Below are 22,379 nucleotides of genomic sequence, written 5' to 3' on the forward strand. Positions count from 1 at the left end.
TTCGGGTTCTCCTGCTTCCCGTCAGATTTTGACCTTGCAAGCACTCAAGAAATGTTCACGCTAGATATGAAACTGGTAAGGTATTACCCTCTCCACTTACACTCCAGTTTCTCGTTTGCAGCCCCAGGATTTGTGTCAGCTGGGTGTACCAGCAGATTATTTCAGCAGCAAGCTTGTGGAGGCTAGGTCCCTGTTTGCAGAAAAGCATCCACCCCCCTGCCAGCTGGTGAGGTTACACATGGAGGGGTGTCCAGCTTTGATTTCCACTCCTGAAGTTTATCTGTGCTTTACATAAAGAGGCACAGATGCAGCATACATGGCTGGGAATCCATGGCTTTCTGCTCCTGAGCAGAAGCCACTGGACTGCTGAGCCAGGTTTACACTTACTGTTACAGTCTTGAGTTCTTCACCACCCACTGCTATGCCTGAAAAAGAGACACAGAGGACTTGTCCCCCCACACCTTACTCTGACCGGTAGGATTTTCTGAAAATTGAAGAAAAAACGGAAAAAAAAATATTCACCCTTACTGTTACAATCTTGAGATCTTCACCAGCCACTGCTACGCCAGAAAAGGAGACACAGAGAATGTGTCTTCCACCTATCATAACCTGACCAGTAGGATTTTCTTAAAACTGAAGAGAAGGATAGGTCTGTGGGTTCATTCTAGCTTTAATGCTTGGTTTGTGAGAATACCACTTATGTGCCTATTACTTGCCAAACTTCTTTGGACTTTTTTTTCCTACCAAACTGATGATCTGAACTGATCACAGACAGCAAAGAATTGCGATAAAACACGAGAAAACATAGGAGCAGTGTGAGCAGCTGATAAAAGTCAAGGCAAGGAGACAACAGTGACAGGTGTCACATTTAGAAAAAGTGTTATGAAAACAAGGTTAAATGCTTTGTTCTCTGTAAAAGCAAAAAACCTGTCAGAGAGGTAGTAATTTGAATATTAGGGGATAATTCTAATAATACAGGTGGAGAAACAGAGGCACAGGTCACCAAAATGGTGTTTCTAAATTCCTAGTCAGGGGAGATTTTAAGATCAGGGTATAACTCAGACAAAGACAGGAGTAAAGAAAGTTTATGAACTGGAAATCCAGGTGACCTCTGAACAGTGATGGTCTGTAAACACTGGAATGTTTTCCCAGGAAGATCTGTCCACCAACAGCACAGCTCCCAAGTATCTCACCACAGCAATCTGTCATGCACATCTCGTAAAACAGATGATTTACCGGAGACTGAGAGCCGTGGGTTTCTGGGGACTTTCATTTCCTATTTCATAATACCTCTGGTTATCCACACTGGAATGCATGATGAATACATCTATACAAGCTTAGTGGAAAAAACATACTGGGCATTATGCATTTTATATCTTTCAAAGGCTCAGAATGTTGGCCAAATCAAAACCAATTTCCACTGAAACTCTCCAAAGTCCTTCCCAATGAAAGCTATAATCCTTGCCAAATGTGAGTTCTCAACTGAGCTATTCAAATATTAATTTTTAAATGTTTTCATGAAGGCAAAAATATTCAATTTTTTTTTTGTTTTATTTTTACATTTACAAACAGAACACAGGCATCTCATGAACATTTATTGGACAACGAAAAGGGACTGCCTTTCCCAAGCAACATTTTAGCCTCAGAAGGGAGACATTCTGCCCAAAAGAAAAGAGGTAATTTTTGGCTACCTTTATCATGCAATCAGTCTCTGTTTTTGCAAGATCACTGCAGTAAGTTCATAATCAACTATACTAATATTGATTCCTTGTCAGAATGAGGACACACTGCCACATCACACCCTGACCAGAACATCTTGGGTGGCAGAAGCAGCAGCACTGACATCCCAAGTGCTCATCCCACACCTGCCCTCACACATACTCAACTCAGAAGGTCTTATAAATTAAAGCAATAAACTTTAATATATAAATAAAAAGCTGAATCACATAAAAAATGTAGCATAAAATCATTCATAAAAGAAAGAAAAACAGCAAGCACATCATGACTCATGCTCATTTATGTGTTTGTTTTTGCAGACTCCCGAAAGCCTACCAATAGTTTGCTGCATATAGGAGTATACTAAACTACCCTCAAAAGGTATATTCCAGACACAATATAAATAATATTTTTCACTGACAGTACCTTTATTAAACCAGCAAAATGAATTTTTCACTTAATAATTTCACTTTAAAAAATTTAGAAGTATTTTGTATACTTGTGCTGACTTTGTCGCAGCGAGGTACAAATTCCATGTTATTGGTTTTCAGTAAAATTAAAAGAAAAAATACAGCTGACTCAACCTTACTTAGTAAAACTTTATCTCAGAATACATTTTCTTTAATATTCTGGTTCAACTCTAGCTTTCACTTGTTGTTTGAAGGATCTTATATCATTAGCCTGTGGGAGGAACAAGATTAACAGCTGATATTCTGGGGGAGGAAAGGGAAAATGATCATAATTAATTTTGTACCTTCTTTTAATATGTCTTGTTATTATTTGCTATTTTTATAGGCTTCACTAGAACATATGAGAGAATTTCCATCTACTTTTGCTTGATGGTTTAGTGGTTTTATGCACAAGAGAAAATTCAGTAGAGGGAGAAAGACGGTGTCTTGGCAGAGAACTTGGAGTCACCTTCCTTGGTGACAAAGCTCCCAACAAACCTGCTGCACTGCCAGGAGCAGTTGTTTCTCTGGGATGCTGATATCTCTGGGAGCCAAAGGTACATCACAAACCTGGCCTTACCAGCCCACTACTAAGACCAGAATACCGTAATCTGGAGGCTGGATCTTTAGCCATAGAAAGCAATCTGGAGAAGACGAAAACACTGTGCAAGAAAGTATAGCCAATTCTAATCTCAGCTACTTCAGCTTTTCCTAATTTTTTTCCCACTGTGAGTGGAAATGTTTCCCATATGTTAGTGGTCACACTCTACTATCATCTTGTGACTGAGTCTGAAATGTGCCTGACAAAAGCCCTTCTATCTATATTTTACTTGGTTTCCACACTGACATGATATTTTCAACTCTGTCAATCCTAAAAGCCAGAGAAGACTTATTTTCTGTCTCCGTTAAGACTATAGTCAGAAAAGTCCAGAACAGCTAGCAATTTAGTTATGGGATCAGGATAAATCTTAAAAACATAGTTGTGCAGCCTGGGCTGGAAAATGATTTGAGCTGGCATCAAGCATACTTGACAGGAGAGGCTCTCTAAACATGCCACTGCACTGTAATCACAGTCAGCCTGTGGTCTCTAGAAGAGCTGACAAACTTGCTGGGAGGGGGAAGCAGTAGCTGTTGAAAGGCACCTTATAGAAGATGTATTTTGTTTAATTCCTTCACCGCATGCAACAAAGGAAAGCAAAGGATAGGGAAGACAGGAAATAATGTCTCCACCAAACTAAATTTCCTACCAGGAGAAAGAGTCCCTTGGTGAAAATGCGTCCTTCCCAAATACCTAAAAACCATCACCTTTCCTCATTCCATTCAGCAATCTGACATGCTGGATATGAAATTCTTTCAGCATGGACAGACAATTGCCCTTACCTGAGCCTTCAACACCCTGTAATACATTTTTCCAGTGTTTTAGAAGTACCTCTAGTCTAGGAATTGGACTAACTAGTGCTCAGTGCAAACTGTCAAACAACAGTTGATCTGCATTGTTCCTCTTCCAACACCTCAGTAGGTTCAACTGACTGTCTATCGCAAGGAATTGCTCCCTTCTACCATTTTCCCAGCAGACCAAAATACAAAGGTTCTCGTTGGCCACAGAAACAGAGGCCAATTCTAGGACTGTATTACCATCTTGTAATAAAGATTCTTCTTTTGAAAAAAAGGTTGCTGCTGTTTACTGAGGTATCTGGCAAAATTCAGTCCTGCATCAAGATTATTTTTGGCTTCTGCAGAAAGTGTCTAAATAAATACAGAATCCATTTTAATGCTAATTTATTTAAATTAATTAGATAGACATGCATATTAATTGTGTTTTCATTTTCCTTTCAGATATTTTTGGTGAACAGCTAAAGCAGGAGGGAAAACATCTGTTCCAGGTAAATGACATACACAAAAGCCATCAACTGGAATATGACACAAAGGATGGCTGAGCCACTAACATTTCTCTACAAGAGGTGTTTTATGCATCTCAATAACCTAAGCCTAAATACCATGAGAAAGCCTTTGTTCCTGAATAGTTATGCTAATCAGAGTTAAATATACATAATCAGATACAGAAGATAGACTGAGCTAACAGAAAATCAAATGGATTAAAGATCAGAAATTCTAATACTGCATTTTATAAAACAAAGGCCAAGTTCAACTTCCAGCTCTGGTGGTGCACTGGTTTCAGTGGTATTACTCCAGGTTTACAGCAGCATAGCAAAGACCTGAACCTCAGTACATGCCAAGAATTAAATGATATCCCAGTAAAGAATGCGTGTTGTACCTATATCTTAGTTTTATGAATCCTATCATGTTTTTCTCCATCAGGTCTAGAATTATTACAGTCCTGTCAAAAAGTTAATGTAAGTAGTAAGAGAACTAAATACAGAGTCAAGAAATATTTTTCGGAAGCATATACCATAGAAAGCATAAGGAAAAAGGGCATATTACTGGAAAAGCAGCTACTGTTGAAAAATGTGCTAGTTATTCAGGATGACAAGATTGTTAAATGACTTATTAAATGAAAATGTTTTGTTACCAAAGTGAAGATTCATTCAACCTGCTCACAAGTGGTACATGTTCACCATCATGGTTAAAAAAATAAAGGATACCCAACCACCCCTTGCGCACTGCAAGTAGACATGATTATTTTGAAGTCTGTTTTATACTTGCAGTGCTTTCCTAGGAGTCAAATCTTGTTAAAAGGAGAGACCATACACAGTAAACACTTTAAGACTTAGCAGCAAGCAAAGCACTTTCTTTGATTTTTTCCATAAAGCCTTGTTTCTTATTCCAGCCTCCACTGTTTCTATCAGGCAAGATCTAAAGCCCCATGATAGATAGAGGAATATATGTGGAGTTAATTACAGGCCCTGGAGAGCAGCCAAGAAGATACACTGCTGTGAAACGTTTACTCACATTCCGTAGGTCATATGAACAACATTAATGGAATTCCCAGTCTCAAGACTGCATGGAAATAAAAGTGGGGAATCTCCAACAGGAATAGAAAAATGTAAGCTAAAAATGGAAATTCAGACAATAGGGAAGGGAGGTTTAGGATTTATTAATGCAAGGAAATGTGCTGTGATGAAGTGAACATGCAGCTTTTTTACTTATATGAAAAGAGTAAGTTTTTAAGATCCAGTATGTGAGTATGCAGCATTAAAATATAGGGACTAAGATGCTGCCAGCAGGTGAGCCTCTCTCCCCAGCTTTCAGGATTTGAGAGAAATGCTAATGCAATAAATACGAAACATGAGGTGGATTTGTTTTCCTCTCCCTTTCTAACTTCCTTTGTGTTGATTTGGTACTTAAAACTCAGAAGGTCCTGGTTTGTATTCCCTGGGAAGGAATATTACTTGGCGAAATCCCTCATTTCTCTACAATCAAGCTTCACAGAGCAGGGGTGCTTGGCCATGCTTCCCAAAGCCTCCAGCAGGACAGAGGGATGCACAGACAGGAGGAAGTGCAGTTCTCCCAAAAGGGGGAAAGATGGGTGACTAGGAGTGGTCTTGCGTACATTTGAGATATCTCTGGGATACAAATCAAAATGCAGTGAGTGGAATCAACCAGGAGGTCTGCTTCAGAATTGTGCTCCTAACCAAGATTGCAAAATTAATTCCTTATGTATTAAATACAACACGATGATGTGCTCCAAGAGTGCACATAATGTGCTAATGGGCAGCAAGTCCACAGGATCAGATTAGAGCTATTCAAATATAAATTCCCCCTACACATATCCTGCAGACATGAGACTCCCCAGCACTAAGTGTTTTACCTTTACCTTGTCTGCTTCTGCAGAGCATTTTTTGCTAACATCAGCGTAATATTAGAGGAATGATTAGCTCATCCAAAGCAATCTGAAATGGAATCAAGTGGGACCTGAAAATATTTATTCTGCCCTATGTTGTCTATTCATACACACCTATTCCTAACTCACCTTATTTTGACTGGTTTTCCACACACACAACATCCCACCTACAAATATACCTCTCTCAAATAAACCTCCTTTGCACCTCTCAATATTTGTCATTGTCACAGCAAGTCCCATGATTGCTTTTAGAAGAGGTTGGTCTGTCTGTCTCCATAGGTGTACAAACTTAATCTCAGGAAATCCTTCGTAGCACATGTCCTTATAAAGGCGCTGTCAAAGGCAAGGGTTTGCTGCAGAATTCACTACCAAGGCTTCTAAGGGTGAAATCACCTAAAATCACCTATCTGCAGATTCACACACCTTTTTACGCTCAGAAACTGTTTTGCCAAAGAGCAGTCTTCATGTATCCAATACAGATAACTCAAAGGCTTGTCAGCAGTCTTCGAAAACACTCAGGTTTACCAAAATGACCAAAACTTAAGTTTCTCACAGCAACTAAGAGAAAAATGGTATATAAAAAAGAGAAGCCACATCCACAGCACAGACCAATATCTGATTCCTTAATACTGCATGGAAGTGTTGGGAAAATATTTAAGTACCACAAAATATTAAGTTGCAATCAAAGTTCCCGTTTCAAGAATACATTTGATTCCACATCACCTAACTCAGGCAGACTCACGCTGAAGAACATTCTCTAATCTTACAGAGAGAAAGGGATTATCATAAAGTGATGCACTACTTACACATCAGACAGAATATGTCTTCCTCTGCTCAGCAAAATTCTGCTGCCCAGGATGACACATTCCCTTTCCCAGGTGCTTTTGCCTTAGGAGAGTTTTCCAGGAAATTTCTATTTCTGCTCAAAGCATAATTGACACTGCTGATTTTGCTCATGATTTAGCTTCTACACAATAATTAAAAAAAAAAAAAAAAAAAGTCTTTTATTTGTTACCTCTTCTTGGAGTCTTACGCATGTGCTCTGGATATTGGTGTTCTCTTTGTTGTTGCTTTCCCTCAAGCCTCTTTAGGAATCAGCAGCTTTTGGAAGATCCTCTGTTTCATCTGCTGGTTACATTTTCACTCATTTTTCAAAATAAGTTTCTAGTCTGGGCAGCCATAAAGGAAAGCTTTATTGTGTAATCCAAGAGCATAAGTTCATTTTTTGAGCCAGAAAAATAAAATAAATTTTAAAAAGCCAAAATATTGAATATGAAAATAAATTCTTGTCATTGTTGTTTAACTGGGGAAGGGAGGCAGGAAGAGAAGAGAATAATGCTTAAGACTTAACCACAGTGAATGCTTGTGGTTGAAAACTCTTTCATCCAACCCCATTTTACAATATTTGCAAACAGTTGATGCAATGTGAGACCTGGACTTTGTATACGCAAACCACAGAACTCTCTCTAATTGCACGTGACTCTGAAGTTGACCAGGTGTCTTTTCAACAACCCCCAAAACCTGACTGGAGGTATATGGAAACCTTGTCCATTTTGGAACACCACGGCCTGCAGAGCAACAACAGATTTCTCATCAACCGCTGCATGAATTCTGGATAAGCTGAATTTTCCTGCATGAAAACAAACAGCAGTGGCAAGTGTAGTGCCTTCTTAGGAGAGGTCCACAGCTCCATGTACAAAATATCAAAGTGGGATAAAAGCACAGATGCACATTGGTTCAAATAATTATAAAGCAGAATCTTTGCACATGCATTAGAGCACAGTAACACCACTGTCTTCAGCAAAGTTGCTGCTGCTTTCATATGTGAAATATCTGAGTCTGGCCTCTAACCTTAAAAGGTCTGCATATTTCTTATGTCATGCAGCCAACAGTACTTTAAATCTGTCTTGCTGACATCCTGTAGCCCCAAAGCACATCCATGCCATATTGTGCTTTTCAATCAGACTTATGTATGTGTGGGATGCAACTATATCCCTAATGCAGGCCTCCAAGAGAAGAAGTGCAGACTATTAAAAGCATTCCTTCCAATTTTTAACATGATTCTGCCAAAATTCTTAAATATAGCTGGTCAGCAGACTGCACAGTGGTTTCTGCGATGAAGTGAGACACCAGCTTAAGCTCTGTCTGCACCACAAATTTAACCAAGCTGGTAGCTGGTTAGCAGTACAGTCTGTTAATCTGGGCTCATCTCTCAATATAATACATGCTCAGTCATATTTGCTTCCATTGAGAGTGTATCCAAATGTGCCTGTGGCTCTAGGAAGACATGTGGGTGGGTGGGTGTTATTCAGCTTCAGGAACACAAAAGAAGAAATTATCTAGGGTTATTTATCCTCTGATTTAAGGACAGGCTTTTAAAGGTGAAAAAATGAAAGGCTGCTCCCAGCACCATTTTGCAAACTGAGACCAGGTGAGCTTTTCTTCAAAGAGTTGGATGGTTTACTTTCATATCCCTGGATACTATCCTCTCCTTTTCCTTGTGACACTGATGAAAAAAAAAAAAAATCACTAAAACAATACGAAAGCCAAACTATAATTTAAACTTTCCATTGCATTGCACTGACATTATCAAGCTGTGGGTGGATTCACTGACACAGTAGTGGAAGTACAAAATCAGCATTCGTTCCATTCTTTAGAGACGCAGTGCTGCTGGCACCCACACAGAAACGCCTACAGGTCTTGAGAGAATATGATAGTTGACCTAAAATATTTGTAGACACTAGGTTATTCAAACAGTTTTCAAAATATTTCTCAGAGTGAGCCTTATTTCAGTTTGATCTCTGGCTCCGTGCTCAAGAAACATCTTGCACTTAATTGAGAATTTGCTGGGAATCTAGATTATATCCCAGCACTAAATGCTTGGCCAAGGAGATCTAGGGTCGCTGCCAGCAGAAATATACACTGGAAGACAGGCTGCCTAGTGTGTTTTACCAGTGCTTCACCACATATTGGACTGATTTGAAACCACCCACTGCAGTTGTATTCCTCCACAAAAAAAAAACAGTTAAAGACGGCACATTTCACCATGAACCACCTCAGAAGGATTTGAATTTATATGGGACTTTTTTTTATGTAATCTTTACAGGGAGGGAAGCAATAGGTCCCAGAAACACAAGAGAAAAAAATCCAGCCTGTACACAAGTGTGTACAGGTAGCCACTTACTCTCATTGGGCTTTATTTTTCTTTGCACACATGCCTCCAGATAGAAGTGCAGAAGTTTTGAGCTCTCTTATCCCTTAGAAGGAAGAAATCTATAAAATATGTCCATTTTTGCCATTACAACAACTAGAAATCTGCTACGGAAAAAAAACCCTAAGTTAATTATTTGTGAATATTTGAAGAGGAGCAAATAATAAAGGCATTCCAAAATATCAGAGCTGCCTTACAGCACCAAAAAAAGAGCTGGGCTAAAATTCAGGGGAAAAGAAAACAGTCCAATGAACTGACTGTTGGAAGAAAACTGTTATACAGATGATATGCCCAGATAGCCAAGGAAAATGGTACCAGTCACTTGAGGCAATAAGAACTGGTCTACACAGAGTATAAGAAAAATTATTTTGGGAGGGAGCCTTTAATGTAAGGGACAGAACTCAAACCACAAAGGTCATAGATTAGAATTAAAAAGTCAGCCTTCACCACCGAGGAACATACAGACACACACATACTTTATATGAAACACATTTTCTCTATTTTGACAAGGTCTGGCACCTAAGAGGCACTTGAAGCTCAGTTCTCCCTCCCAAGCAAGTGCCAGAAGCATGGAGCTGGGCCAGGCTCTCCCCTTTTTCAGTCCATCCTCCTGCTTCCTGAACTCATGCAGGAGGTGGAAGCCCTGCAGCTCCTCCCGTCAGGTGATGCAGGTGCCCTGGAGCTCTCTCCTGGCAAACAGCAAACCTAGACATGCACCTCCACACGCCAAGGAAGAAAGTCAGCCTCAGGTCCCCAAGACACCTGGTGAAGATATATCTAAACTAGTTAATAAAAAAAAATTGTCATTCTCCTCCCCCACCAGCCCCATTTTCAAGGACAGCAGCGAGTTCTGATCAGCTTTCTCAGGAAATGCCTTCGGCTGCCTCCCTGCTGGGATGTCCACACTTTCTGTCTCCCAAGGGGACAGGTGCCTTCAGCAGCTTCAGACATGCTTTTAAGCTCTGCTGAGCACAAGAAATTTCCCCACATGTCTCAGCTTAACCAACAACTCTCTTTATTCTCTGGTCAGCAGCAGAGATACTTAACTCTCATTGTGTACCAGCCACAGAGTCTCAGATCCTCAGCTCTGTGAGTTGGAGGATGAATTAGGTTATAGCAGATGAGCCTTTGACTGAATCCAGCCTTTATGTTCATAGTCACACAGGAAGCCTGTATCATCAGACTTCAATCACCAAAGCAGTCCTCCCAGGGGTGGGTTTGTGTCACAGGCAATCGGTCCCTTCCTCTGATGTCACCCAGAAACAGCACTGACATAAGATCAATGGCTGACAGTCATTTTCCAGATCCCTTATTTTTCTTAACAGCATTCACAACCTGAGATTTTGTTTCTTCATGATGAGCAGCACACACACAAATTCATCCTATTTATGAACAAGAAGAGTTTGAAGACACGCTGAGAGCACATGCAGCATTTGTGCTACTCTGCCTAGGGTTGCTCACTGATACTGGCTGATGATCTATGACACACAACTCAGCTGCATAAGGAGGGATAGGGTAGGAGCTGCAGGGAACAGTAACACTTTCCAGTGCTTTGATCATCTCCAAGGAGGAAGGAGGACTCCACTTCTAGATACTGGCTGTCCTAGGGCACGGTCTCACTGCCCTTAGGCTTTTTAAAAAAAAAAAAAAAAATTAACTTGGATAAGGAGAAAGCTTTTAAAACAAAAACCCAATCTGTTTTGAGGTTCACATCCCAAGCAGTCTCACAGATTGCAAAACAGGTTTCCTTCATGTGAAACCTGCTTAGAAGATAAGGTGCTCTGGAGCTCAACATCTTGCATTTGGTATGGGCACTCAGTGGGCCCAGCCCAGAGCCAGCCCAAAGCGTACATGTGCACCTAAATGTGTAAAGCATGGGTGCTAGGAATTCAGCACCAAATGTCTGGATTGTGGATTTGCTCTTGCTGGGCCACTTTTACTTTTTAAAGATACAGTTTCTGCTAACTGAAATTATGGCACCTGATTCAGTAGTTGAAATGTTTGGTTGCAGAGGATTTTGACTCTGACGTATTCCAAGAAAATGTGTTATTGCCCATATTTAGCCCTGTGAGACACAATTTCAGAGTTCACTCTCAGGAGATGTGGTACAAAAGGCTCTCCTCGTCTGCTTGTCTTGCTGCTGATGTCACTAGAGGGGAACTCGGGCAGCTTTCCTTGAATATCCCTTCCTGGAGTTTGGATGAATTGCAATGCAATTCCAAGGTTTCTGGGTTGTTCTTTATTGCCAGAAGTTGAGTTCCAGCACTCCAGCCCTACATCCATCAATTCCACTTCTTCTTTTAATGATTCGCTCTGCAAATGTGCCCTCACCAATACCCACCACCATGACCCTATCCTCCCCTTGGACTGATAGTTGGTCCTATGCCCACCCAGGCAGTATCTGACCCAGAAACCCAACTCTCTATAAACTCTTCACACCCCCCACAAATTCAGTCCATTGAAATATATAAAAAAACTTAGCACTGCAAAGTCCTGAAAACTATAAATAGTGCAGCTTTCCCTCTCTTGGCCTCTATAATACAAAATGTACTAAGAGCAAATGGGGCAGAACTTCACTCTTCAGTGAGTGTCTCACAATTCCCGCCCTATTCTCTACTGACTTCTTTGAATAATTTTAGATTGTTCCACTTCCCAAGGGGACATCACATTATTAACCCCACAAAACACCACATTGGTTTCTCAATAGCAAGTCCAGTGACTGGCACTATTAGAATAAGTACATGGATCTCATTTCCTCCCTGCCCTCTCATCCAAGAACATTAGAGAGGCTCAGACAGCTTTACAATCTAGTTAAAATTCCCCTCATATCACAACATGGGTGACAATACTGGCAAATTGTTGATGAATCTAATCTCTTTTTGTTGTTCCCACTGCTAAAATGTTTACCAAACTTCAAAAGTAAGGCAAACTAATTTAGATTATAGCAGAGTGCCACCTAGTGCTAAGCAGGTTTGAATTCAAAAGGCATGGTCTTATCTACAAGAAAGTATTGACTAAAAATTTATTCTTCAGTTGTACTGGCGGTATAAGACACCCTTCCTGAGAAGGTGCAAAGAAAGCAGATGAATAACTGTGGGGGAAATTGTAAAAGAGTCTGCACTAATTATGCTCTTCATAAAGTTGACAAGGCTCTGCTGCTAGTGTTGCTCTGCAGTTCTAGGTGACCGCATTTACACTCTCACACATGCTCTAGATGCATTTACTTTTGTCCCACCAAGAGAAAATATAAATCCCCTGGTTGAAGTGTGCACATCACATAGTACTGGGAACATCTTCTGTATTACAGATGCAAGGCATCTACTGAGCACAGCAAACGTCAGCCAAAAGCTTTATATGTCCCACAACTCCCTGAAGAGACACGAGGTAAAAACTCTGTTTGTGGGCTCTGAAAATGGCCAAGGACATGAACAGAGATGAGAGAGTCAAAAGTTTTCGCTCCTTAAATGCTCTCACTGATGTTCCAAGGGAAATATTAGGCTGGCAGAGCATAGGGGCAGGAAGAACTTCACTGATAGCTCCAACAAAGATTAATCATTTCCTACTGTCAAGCTAGAGAAAGCATTGCCCTGGCTAGGATGGTATTCCCATGCTGCCATTCTTCCATGCATTCCATTCTTTGAGACCAGCAAGGGAAAAATTGAGAAGAGTCAATTTTTTTTTTTTTTAAAATTTCTTAAACCTTCAACACACCCAACAACAGGTGTTTTGTAAAATGAGATTTCCCAGAAAATGATACCCAGATTGCAAGACCCTCAGTCCCTTCTTTTGGTGAGCTCTACATGTGGTAATGAACAACTGCCTCAGACAGACTGCTGGGGTGGAGCACAGATATTCCCAGGAAAACACAGTCTGAGATAAAGTCTGTTTGCTGCTCAGTTCTGTGTTCTTCCTTGGGTGTGTTTGAGAGAAAGTTGAGATTATCTGACATTTATTCCCCAAAACACAGCCTATCTGAGGCTAATAGAAATGGGCAGAATAGAGCAAGGAATAATTCAATTAATTTTTCTGAATTACTATTCCCATTCTTGTGTCATCCTCTTCAGTGCTTTTTAACTGCAGCAAAGCCACAACACGCCACAGTTACCGTTGGTGTTTGTAGCCTGTTATAATTTAAAAACATGGACTGTCGCTTAAAAACCTCCATAGCTGGCTCAGCTCTCTGGTCCTGCAAACCTTCTTGCTTGTGGCAGAGAAAGAATAAACTCCATCCTGGTTGGAGTAATTCACAAAAAGCTCCTTCTCCTCCTACAGGACGCCCAGACAGAGGTAAAGTGATTTCTGCTGGTGTCTACATTTCCCATTCTACTAAGAATGAACGGACAGGCCAAGTACAGCAGGTGCAACGTGCTCTTTCACCATCTAAGATTCTGTCCCACATGCTGGTGTGCCATAGAGAAATCTGTGCATCTTTGCAAGTAAGTATGTGTCATCACCACCACCACATCTATTTTTATATGTTTTTAAACATATTAAATTATATTTATCTTTTTATATATATATTTATAAATATCTATAGATACATATATACATCTGGCAAGGCAGCACACCTCAGTTTTACAGAAGTGAGATACCCTCATGTTACACACAGGGAAACTGAGACACGTGGGTAAAGACCTTTGGCAAAGGCTTCCCCGTCAAGTTGGGAGCAGCGCTCTGGTGTCTCCCAGCCCGACAGGGAAGTTTTTGCCAAAAAAACTCCATCCAAAGTGCCTGCCTCCAGCTACAGCGCATCCCACTGGTGCTCCTGAAGTGCCATTTGCACAAAGTCAGCTGCCCTGTTTAAGCTGTGACTCCAGTTTAACACAAGGTCAGCTGCCTACCCAGGGCTCTGGTTTAACAGACTACTTTCCATTGAGAAGCTGATGTCCCAACCAAGGACCTTTAAACTCAATCCAGCAACCAACAAGGAGTCCCCTGTTACAAAACTGCGCAGACAAAACAAAGGGACCGAGCCCAAATTCCCTGCTTGATACCCGCTGGTGGAATCCTCTTTGGGATATTGCATTTGAACTGCTCCAAGTGAAATGCAATGCTCAGCTGTAAAATATTTTCTTTTTGGCAGCTCACAATCTTGTTCCAGAGGCACATGTGAAATACATTCCTGGGTAATCTTGGAGTGAAGTGGGCCAGATGGTAGCAGTCAGATGTGACCCAATTCTTCTTAAGCTCTCATATTTTCATAAATGTGTGCTTAAAAACCTCATGCTTCTCTCCCACAACATATATATATCTCAGCCCCTTTTTTTTTCTTTTTTGAGGCAGTTGCAGGCACATACAAAGCTGTTACCTTCTGGCACGCTGTGTCTCGGGGATAAAGGAGCTGTGCACATCTGTAATGGAACAAACCATCCCACTGCAGTTCTCATCCCATTTCCCATGGATCGAGGAGATATCAGGCAGCCTTCTGGTTTAAGGAGGGCGAGGGAGCGGAAATGCTTTCTTCAGACTTTCCTGAAGGGAAACAGATAAAAGACAGGAGAAAAGGGAAACTGGTTACATTTGTTATATCAGCTGGAGGGGAGGGAACAGCTTTCAAAATGGCTGAGGGAATGGCTGTAGAGCGTTCTAGCTTAAGGTTTAGACTTGTTTTTCTCAGAAAGACTTTAAAATGCCTGATTCTTGTTCAATTAATGCAGGCCCTCCCCTGCTTCCGGAGGGTTTACTTTTTGTTTTTATTTTCTTTCCACTGTCTAGCACAGGGGATCTGAGTCATATCCCTGGTGTCTAAATGTTTCAACACTCGCTGCAGTATCGCAGAGCTCAGGGTAAGTCCGTGTGGCTATCAGTGTAAAACCCAGCACCACATGAGGAGCACCTCCAAGATCACGGCAAGGAAAAGCCCTGCCAGTCCAGATGGCAGCTGGAGCTGACCAGTATCAAAGCAGGGGTAGGATGGTCCTGGCCCTACTTTGTGCAGGACTCCTCACGCAGCTCGCAGCGGTTTTAGGATGCTGGGTCTGATTTCACATGTATGCTCAGACAAACCGCTCTATAAAACTACATTTTTCAGTGTTTTTTCTCTGACAAAAAGCTTATTAGTACTTAGCCATCACAATCTTGCATAATCATGATCCCTACAAAAAAAATAAACCAAATAATTCACCAACAAATCAGTCTTTCCCAGCTGAGGAGAAGCAGAATGAGAGTTGCCTGTTAAAAATGCTTTTCTCCCCAACAAAAGAGTTCAGCAAAGGATTAATACGCGGCCTTGGTTAGAAATTTTAATGGTGCATCATATTAAGAAGAAAACAGAACTAATGTTCGGAAGCCTGCCATGACAAGCATGCTTTTGGATGGTCTGTGCCCGGATTTTGCATTTGATAGAAAATGGGATGTCAGCAAACAGAGCTCATACATACCCTTTCCTGCCCCCTGTAGCCTTGCACCAGCACGGTCCTCTCTCCTGGGGTTCCACTGCACAACCAGCAGCACCTCCATCACACTCCAGTTTGGTTGGAGCTGGTGCATGGACCTGTGGATATCTCACTTAATGTAGAAGGTCTACCTTCTTCCTTCAGTGGAAAAGCTGAATGGAAGCAACTTGTTCATTAGAAGCATATTACATAAAGCAAATTTCAAACCAATACACACATTTGGTTCCATATTCTGGATGATCAGTTTGAATTTAACTTCTGAGGCGGAGTTCAGCCTCCCTGATAGCGGCTAGGTGCAGCTGCTCACTGTGGAAGGGCTCACACGCACACTGCACACTCAGAAGTCACACTTGGCAGGGCCAAGTGCAACCCAAGGATCCAACACCTGCATCTCATCGGTGTCACGGGCTTTTATTCTCTGCCAGGAAGAGGCAACTGGAGTTGTTTAGCCTGGAGAAGAGAAAGTTCAGCGGGGACCTGATGATTCTCTACAATCGGTCTCTGAGCTGGGAGGTGCGAACATCTTTCCACCTGGGCAGATTTTCACCTTCTGTGAAAACAGACAGCAACACAGCCAGTTACCCACCCAGCTCTAATCTGTGCTGAGCTTGTGGTCAGAGATGAATTAGGGGCACTATAGCACAACTGGAGAAACGGGACTGGCCATTGCTGCAAAACAGAACAGCCAGGATCAGACAGGTAAAGGTAACCTGTATAGCCTGTATCACAGCTGGGATATTCAGGGGAAAACTGGAAGAACAAGTTCAAAAGCTTAAGCTTGAATATGTGATTCCTCAATACAAATGAGGGCAGTGCTCAAATTAACCACTATTATTTTCTGTATAGTAAGGAAAATGCTAATGTAGAGACAGAATACCTGAGGGAGGAAAGAGATTCAAAACCTGCTTGAATAAAGAAAGAAAATAATGAAATCCAAGTGTCCCAAAGGGTGTAGGGAAGGGCAAGGGTATCATTTCCGAGGAACAGAGGGCTTGTATCTACATACTGATCCCACAAGCTCTTGTTTTAATAGAATAATATCCCTGGATGAATGTGGGGAAAAGCCCTTAGTAAAGTCTGCTTTGTAACAGGTTTTGACAAAACATTGTACAACATGCTTCCTATTGTCTTTTCTCTACTAAAATATAAAAGACCTTTTTAAAAGGTCAAATTCTTATAGTTTAGAGAATGAGAATCTCAAACCCACCATCTGGCATGCATTGCACTGTACTGGTGAAGACACTCCTTTGCTAAGAGAACTAGGATGATCCATCCATGCAAATCCTATTTTACAGCTTTCTCCCTCCTTTCAAATTACTCAAGAAACATATGATTATTTCCTAGAACACATCCACTGCTGAACTAATCCAACTCCCTCTGCCAGTGTTTGTAAACCACTTGTCTGTTATAATTAAGAAAATTCAGTGGTGCAATCCCCTCTTTTTTTTTATGTCAGTCATATGAGAGCATGTATTTCCCTCCCATAATCAACTCTCAGAGTCACCTTTTCACTTCAAATTTAAGTTTGTAACCATAAGTGAGTATTTGTTAGTGTCAGATTAAAATTTGCCGTGTGTGAAATTCCTATATTCAGGATAAGAAGGGGAGGACCTTTTTGTCAACAAAAAGCCACAAGTTCATTTGCAGCACTGCAGGTCAGGAGGCAAGAATTGTCATCATAATTATTTATATATATGTATATACATGGGCAGTGTCTGGTGCATGCAACTCAAGGAGAAACAAGTATGAACATTACTCAGCCAAAGCAACTAAAGGAAAACAAGTCTAATCATCATGCTCACGTACCTGCAGTAGAAATGGTGTGCCTGTACTGCACTTGGGTTTTAGTTGGCACTACTGTTTTGACTGGCTTTTTTTCACCACCATATTCAGAAACTATGGAGTCTCCCTGCTGTAACATTTCATCAAACCATCAGCTGTAGCTGGATTGATTTTGGATCACAGGACACTGATTTTGGATCACCCAATGGTGTGTTTTGCTGCTATTTAAGTGCAACTCTGTCCTGAAAATTACTCTGAAGTGAAACTCCTTGGGAACTACCAGGAACAAACCTCATGAAGGGCCTTTGAAAATGTGAAGAACAAAGGGAAAACAAACAAATCAGGTTAAGGTTACAAAAGAGTTGCATATTGGGCTGATTAAAAGCTGCTTATTCCTTTGCACACATGATACTCATTGCCTCTGTTTCATGTACATTCCATTAAATACATATTTTAGAGCAATGTGGCACGTCAGATGGGCAGCAAGACTATGTGCACAGAGCATAGCACCCTCAGGCCAAGCTCTCTGCACACAAAACTTCATGCAGATGCAGCCAGCCTGAAACTCGTGAACCAATTCCCATGATTTTCAATGAGACAAGTTTTCAATTCAGCAAAAAGCTGGACTGTCAAGTAAGCCATTTATGGCAGCTTTCCCCATCTGCAGCCCTCCCCTCTATGCACAAAATCCCTTTCTGCTATTTGCTGTAGAGTTATGATTTGTTCCCAAAGGGTGATTCTGAGGAGATAGTGCTTGCAGCGGGAGTTATTATAGTTGGCAAGAATTCAGAACCCAATAATGGGATACAGGCCGTAGTTCCCCTCGGTCTTTTCTTGCAGCACAGCTAAACCAGAATTTCTATCATGCTGTCTGTGATAGTAAAATCTGTGACATTGGTCAGGCTCCAAAAAGATGGGAGGAATTTAGGAATAAGCTTTCCACTCAAACGTGCATCAGCCTTTGTGCCAATGTGTTCCTTCACTGATTTCCAGTCAAAAAAAATCTAAATCTCTGGAAGAACGAAGGGAAAAAAGTAAAATTAAAACAGTAAACGAGAATGCTGCATACAAAATCGTCTTCCCCTCTTTCAGAGAAATTCATGGATTGCAATTGCCTGCGTGCTGCTGCTAAACTGCAAATACTCCAAGAGAAAGTAATCCAAGGAAGTGAAACTGCTGCAGGAACACCACACGGGTTGGCAATGATGATGTGCCAGTCAGCAAGGCTCACCAAAGAAGGGTGACCTTAACAGTGCTCCACAAGCTGCAATGGGTGGAAGAGTCCATGCAGCCAACTCCCAAAGGGCAGGCACCAGCACATGGACACAGCCAGTCCCATGCAGCCTCCAACTGCAGCATCAGCACAGAGTAACATCATCTGAACAGCTGAAGCCTTAGTTAGAAATTTCAGAAAACACAGGTCCTAGGTGAGCTATAGCCATTTCCCTCTTTGATGTCAGGGAGAGCAAATCTGATTTAATTGCTGGAAATAACCTGGAATGTCATCCTATTCTTAAGAGGGGAAAAAACATTTTGAAACAATATATATAATTTAATGAAACGTATCAGAGCAAGAAGTCTACTCAAGAAAAGGTGTTTCAGAGGCACAACACTAGGAAGGCCTCTGACAGCAACTTGGAAGATAATTATTCAAGGAGTTTGGTTTGGTTTTGTTGTTTTATTTTGTGTTTTTCTTTGGTTGGTTGTTTGTTGTTTCTTTTCCCTCCTAGAGAACTATTGAGTCTAATACAAAATGCTCCAATATAAGCAGAAATTTCACGAACGATTTCATGAACAAACATACAAAATACAACGTAAGCAGATCCATATGGTCCTGGCAAAGGGTGGAATGGACATCTGTCCTGAAAAATCCCTCCTAGGTATGCTTTTTTGAAAGCTTAAAATGCTTCACATCTGTTTCCCTCAACAGCTGGCAGAAAATCCACAGAACTGCAGATCTCCCGATTTGTGAATCAATCTAAAAAATGCATTACAGCTTTTGACATAAGAAACCCAGCTTCACACGCTCAATTGACATTTAATTTTCTGTTTGCCAAACTTGGGGCAAATGGGATCCTTTTAAGAGCCCTGTCTATACAATAGCCATTTCACATTAAACGGTAATGGAAAATCTCTGTTTAGCATTAGCAACGGAGGACATGTGTGTCGGGACAAGATGTTGACTGCTCCCTCTACTCTTAATTCTCTTTTGCCCAGCTCTTCAACTAAAAATTCTTATCAACACGATGCTGCAAACAAGGTTTTTCACAGAAAGTCTGCCCAGGGTAAAATCTGCAGCATCACTAGGAAAGATGCAACCCATAGCAGGGGTGCTGCTCACACCCACCTCTGGACCAGAAGAACTGTAGTAATAGCAAGTTTGGCATACAATGAGCTCCTCTGTGCACACACTACATAACTCTGTTTGCTCCCTCTTCTTTCGCTGTCAGATGGAAAACTTTTTGCCTGCTTCGGTAAACCCAAAAGCTTTAGCTGTATTTTTGTTTGCTTGTGGGTTTCTTTTTTGTTTTTCCTGAGCTATGAGGTGAGCCTCCAGGCCTCCCCGATGTAGCAGTTAACACCAAATTTGTTCCAAATGACTTTTACCTAGGACATACATAGTTCTGTTGTCTGTGTCTCCCCAGCACCAGAGACACTCATTGACAGAGCACTAAATGCTAGGGGATTTTTATACTTACCTACTAGATAGCATTGGAAGTTGTACTCCTTGTCTGATGCAGACACCTTATGACTTTTCTATGATTTTCCTGTATGCAGTCACAGGTCCTTTGAATGTGTGAATGGACTTAAGAGAGACTAAAAGGAATAAGTTATTGACAGTGCAAGGACTCATCTCTGATAGAGCTGTGGGAGGGGGAAAAAAAGGGAGACACATATACATGGACACTAACCAAAATGGCAAGACAGTATACTTAAAGGAAGCCAAGATTAATTTTAAAGTAGCACCAAAAGAAAAATGTCACTTCCCGCTTGCAGCCTGGGAGGGCAGAGACTTATGCAGGATGAAGAGCCTTGTGCTGTGCGACCAAGAGGATTCAGAGCAAGGTCAAGTGGCAAAACAAGCAATGCACAACAGAAACATCATATTGCTGAAACATCCCGCAGTGGGGAATAGAGTATGTCAAGAGCTCTCCGGAGCACTTGTTTGACTCACCATACACAAGCATGTTCTAGAAACAGTAACTTAAAGGCATTTATCAAAAATAAAGCTGGGACAATATAACTGATAATAATTCAGACAGCCTTTAACAACTTAAAGAAAGTAGGTTTTTTTACAAAGAACCAACAAAGTGTGGTGGTTATCTGAGAGCAAAAATAATGTGACACACACAGAGGAACAGAACAGGACCTTGCTGGCCCTGCTAGATATCACTTGGCTGGTGAGAGCTGGGAAGTGCCCAGAGGTCCACTTCTGAAAAGTATACTGGGCTATAAAACCCACCACTTAAATCACAAGGACTTACACATCCCTTTATTATTTAGGCTGTTTATAGATTCAGGTGTCTTAGCAGAACGTTTTGGAAGAAAGCTGTTTTCTAGAATTGTTTGTTACTAATAAAAAACAGCCAAAATCTCCATAAACTTGCTTTCTCAAAACTACCTTTTAAACACCCACTACATCCAACAGAAGTGAGAGCTTTTATAGGTTTTAACTTACAGTCAGAACACAGTAGAGGGAAATCTGGGGTGTGTGATGAGGAACCAAGGCAGTAAACACTGGGTTGGGAAAACAACTATTCCACCACTGCACCTCCTCTCCCAGTCCTCTTGCCTTGCCATCCTTCTGGGAACACGTTTTATCCTGTGCTCCTAAACCTGATTAATTCACTCTGAAGTCATCCACTTTTCTCTTCCAAACAAACAAACAAAAAAAAGGGCTAGAGCAGCCATATCCCTTTGATGTTTGCATACGTGTATATGCACACAAAACCACACCATGCACGCTAAATATATTAAAATGTGTACATTGGCTGGTCTTCTAAATGGTATAATCCTACTGTAAGCAGTTTTTCATTCTCAGTTGATTAAAGCATTAGTACACAAAACATCTGTCAGAAATAAAGATTAGGCAATGGACTTGTTCAGGAGAAGGCAAACATGCAGCTCAAATATTGCTCAAGTAAAATCCACCTCATGTAATATTAACCCTTTCATTGCCAGGAGCCAACATCATATTGGCGTGAGGCTGCAGGAAGGAGAATTTTATGTTTGTTTGGCTTGACCACGTTTAAATTTCATGAGGACGTTCTATTTACTTTATTCCCATTCAGCTAAAATACTGCACTAAACTGAAGGAAATATAAGGGGGTGTAACACATCTTATGGGGTGAAGCACAAAGTAGCAAATATGGCATATTTTTCTGTGTAGACTGCAAACAGTATAACAATAAAAATTTAATTTTTGCTTTATTTTCAGAGACATTCTGAATCTACTTTTTTTAGGGATGATTAAAAAAAATGAGAGGCTGGAACTTGACATGCATTAGACACAAAAACTACTTCTCGTTATTTATAATAAGAATTACAGCAAGATCAAACCCAAGAAATGCTTGATTCATCACTACCAATCCACATCCCCAGTCTGTTCCTCACCTATCCTGCAACTTAGATGGGAAAAAAACCCCAGGGTATGTGGTCATATCTTTAAAAGTGCCCCTTATATGCCAAACCCAGGATCACTTTGCATGATATGCACCCCACATGGACACCCACTCCAAGAATCCATAAGCATGGCATTTCATAACTTTCTGGTATTTTACTATGTAACTATATGAACATTTTAATACAGACTTTGAATTTAAGTTTTCGATTGTGTTAGATGGGAGGCTGTTATAATTTAATGCCTTCAGTGGAGCTTCCACCTTGAACTTCAGCTCCACGTTAACAAATACTATCACTGCAGCTTCATGAGCTGACAGCAGATGCTGCTGTCCCAGATAAGAGAGAGGTCACTTGGAAGCCCTATCCCACCTGCATCACAAACGAGGACTCACAGAAGACCA

This window comes from Empidonax traillii, unplaced genomic scaffold (genome assembly GCF_003031625.1).
Source record: "Empidonax traillii isolate 1590-97213 ecotype Southwest subspecies unplaced genomic scaffold, ASM303162v1 scaffold698:size334810, whole genome shotgun sequence".
NCBI lineage: Eukaryota > Metazoa > Chordata > Aves > Passeriformes > Tyrannidae > Empidonax > Empidonax traillii.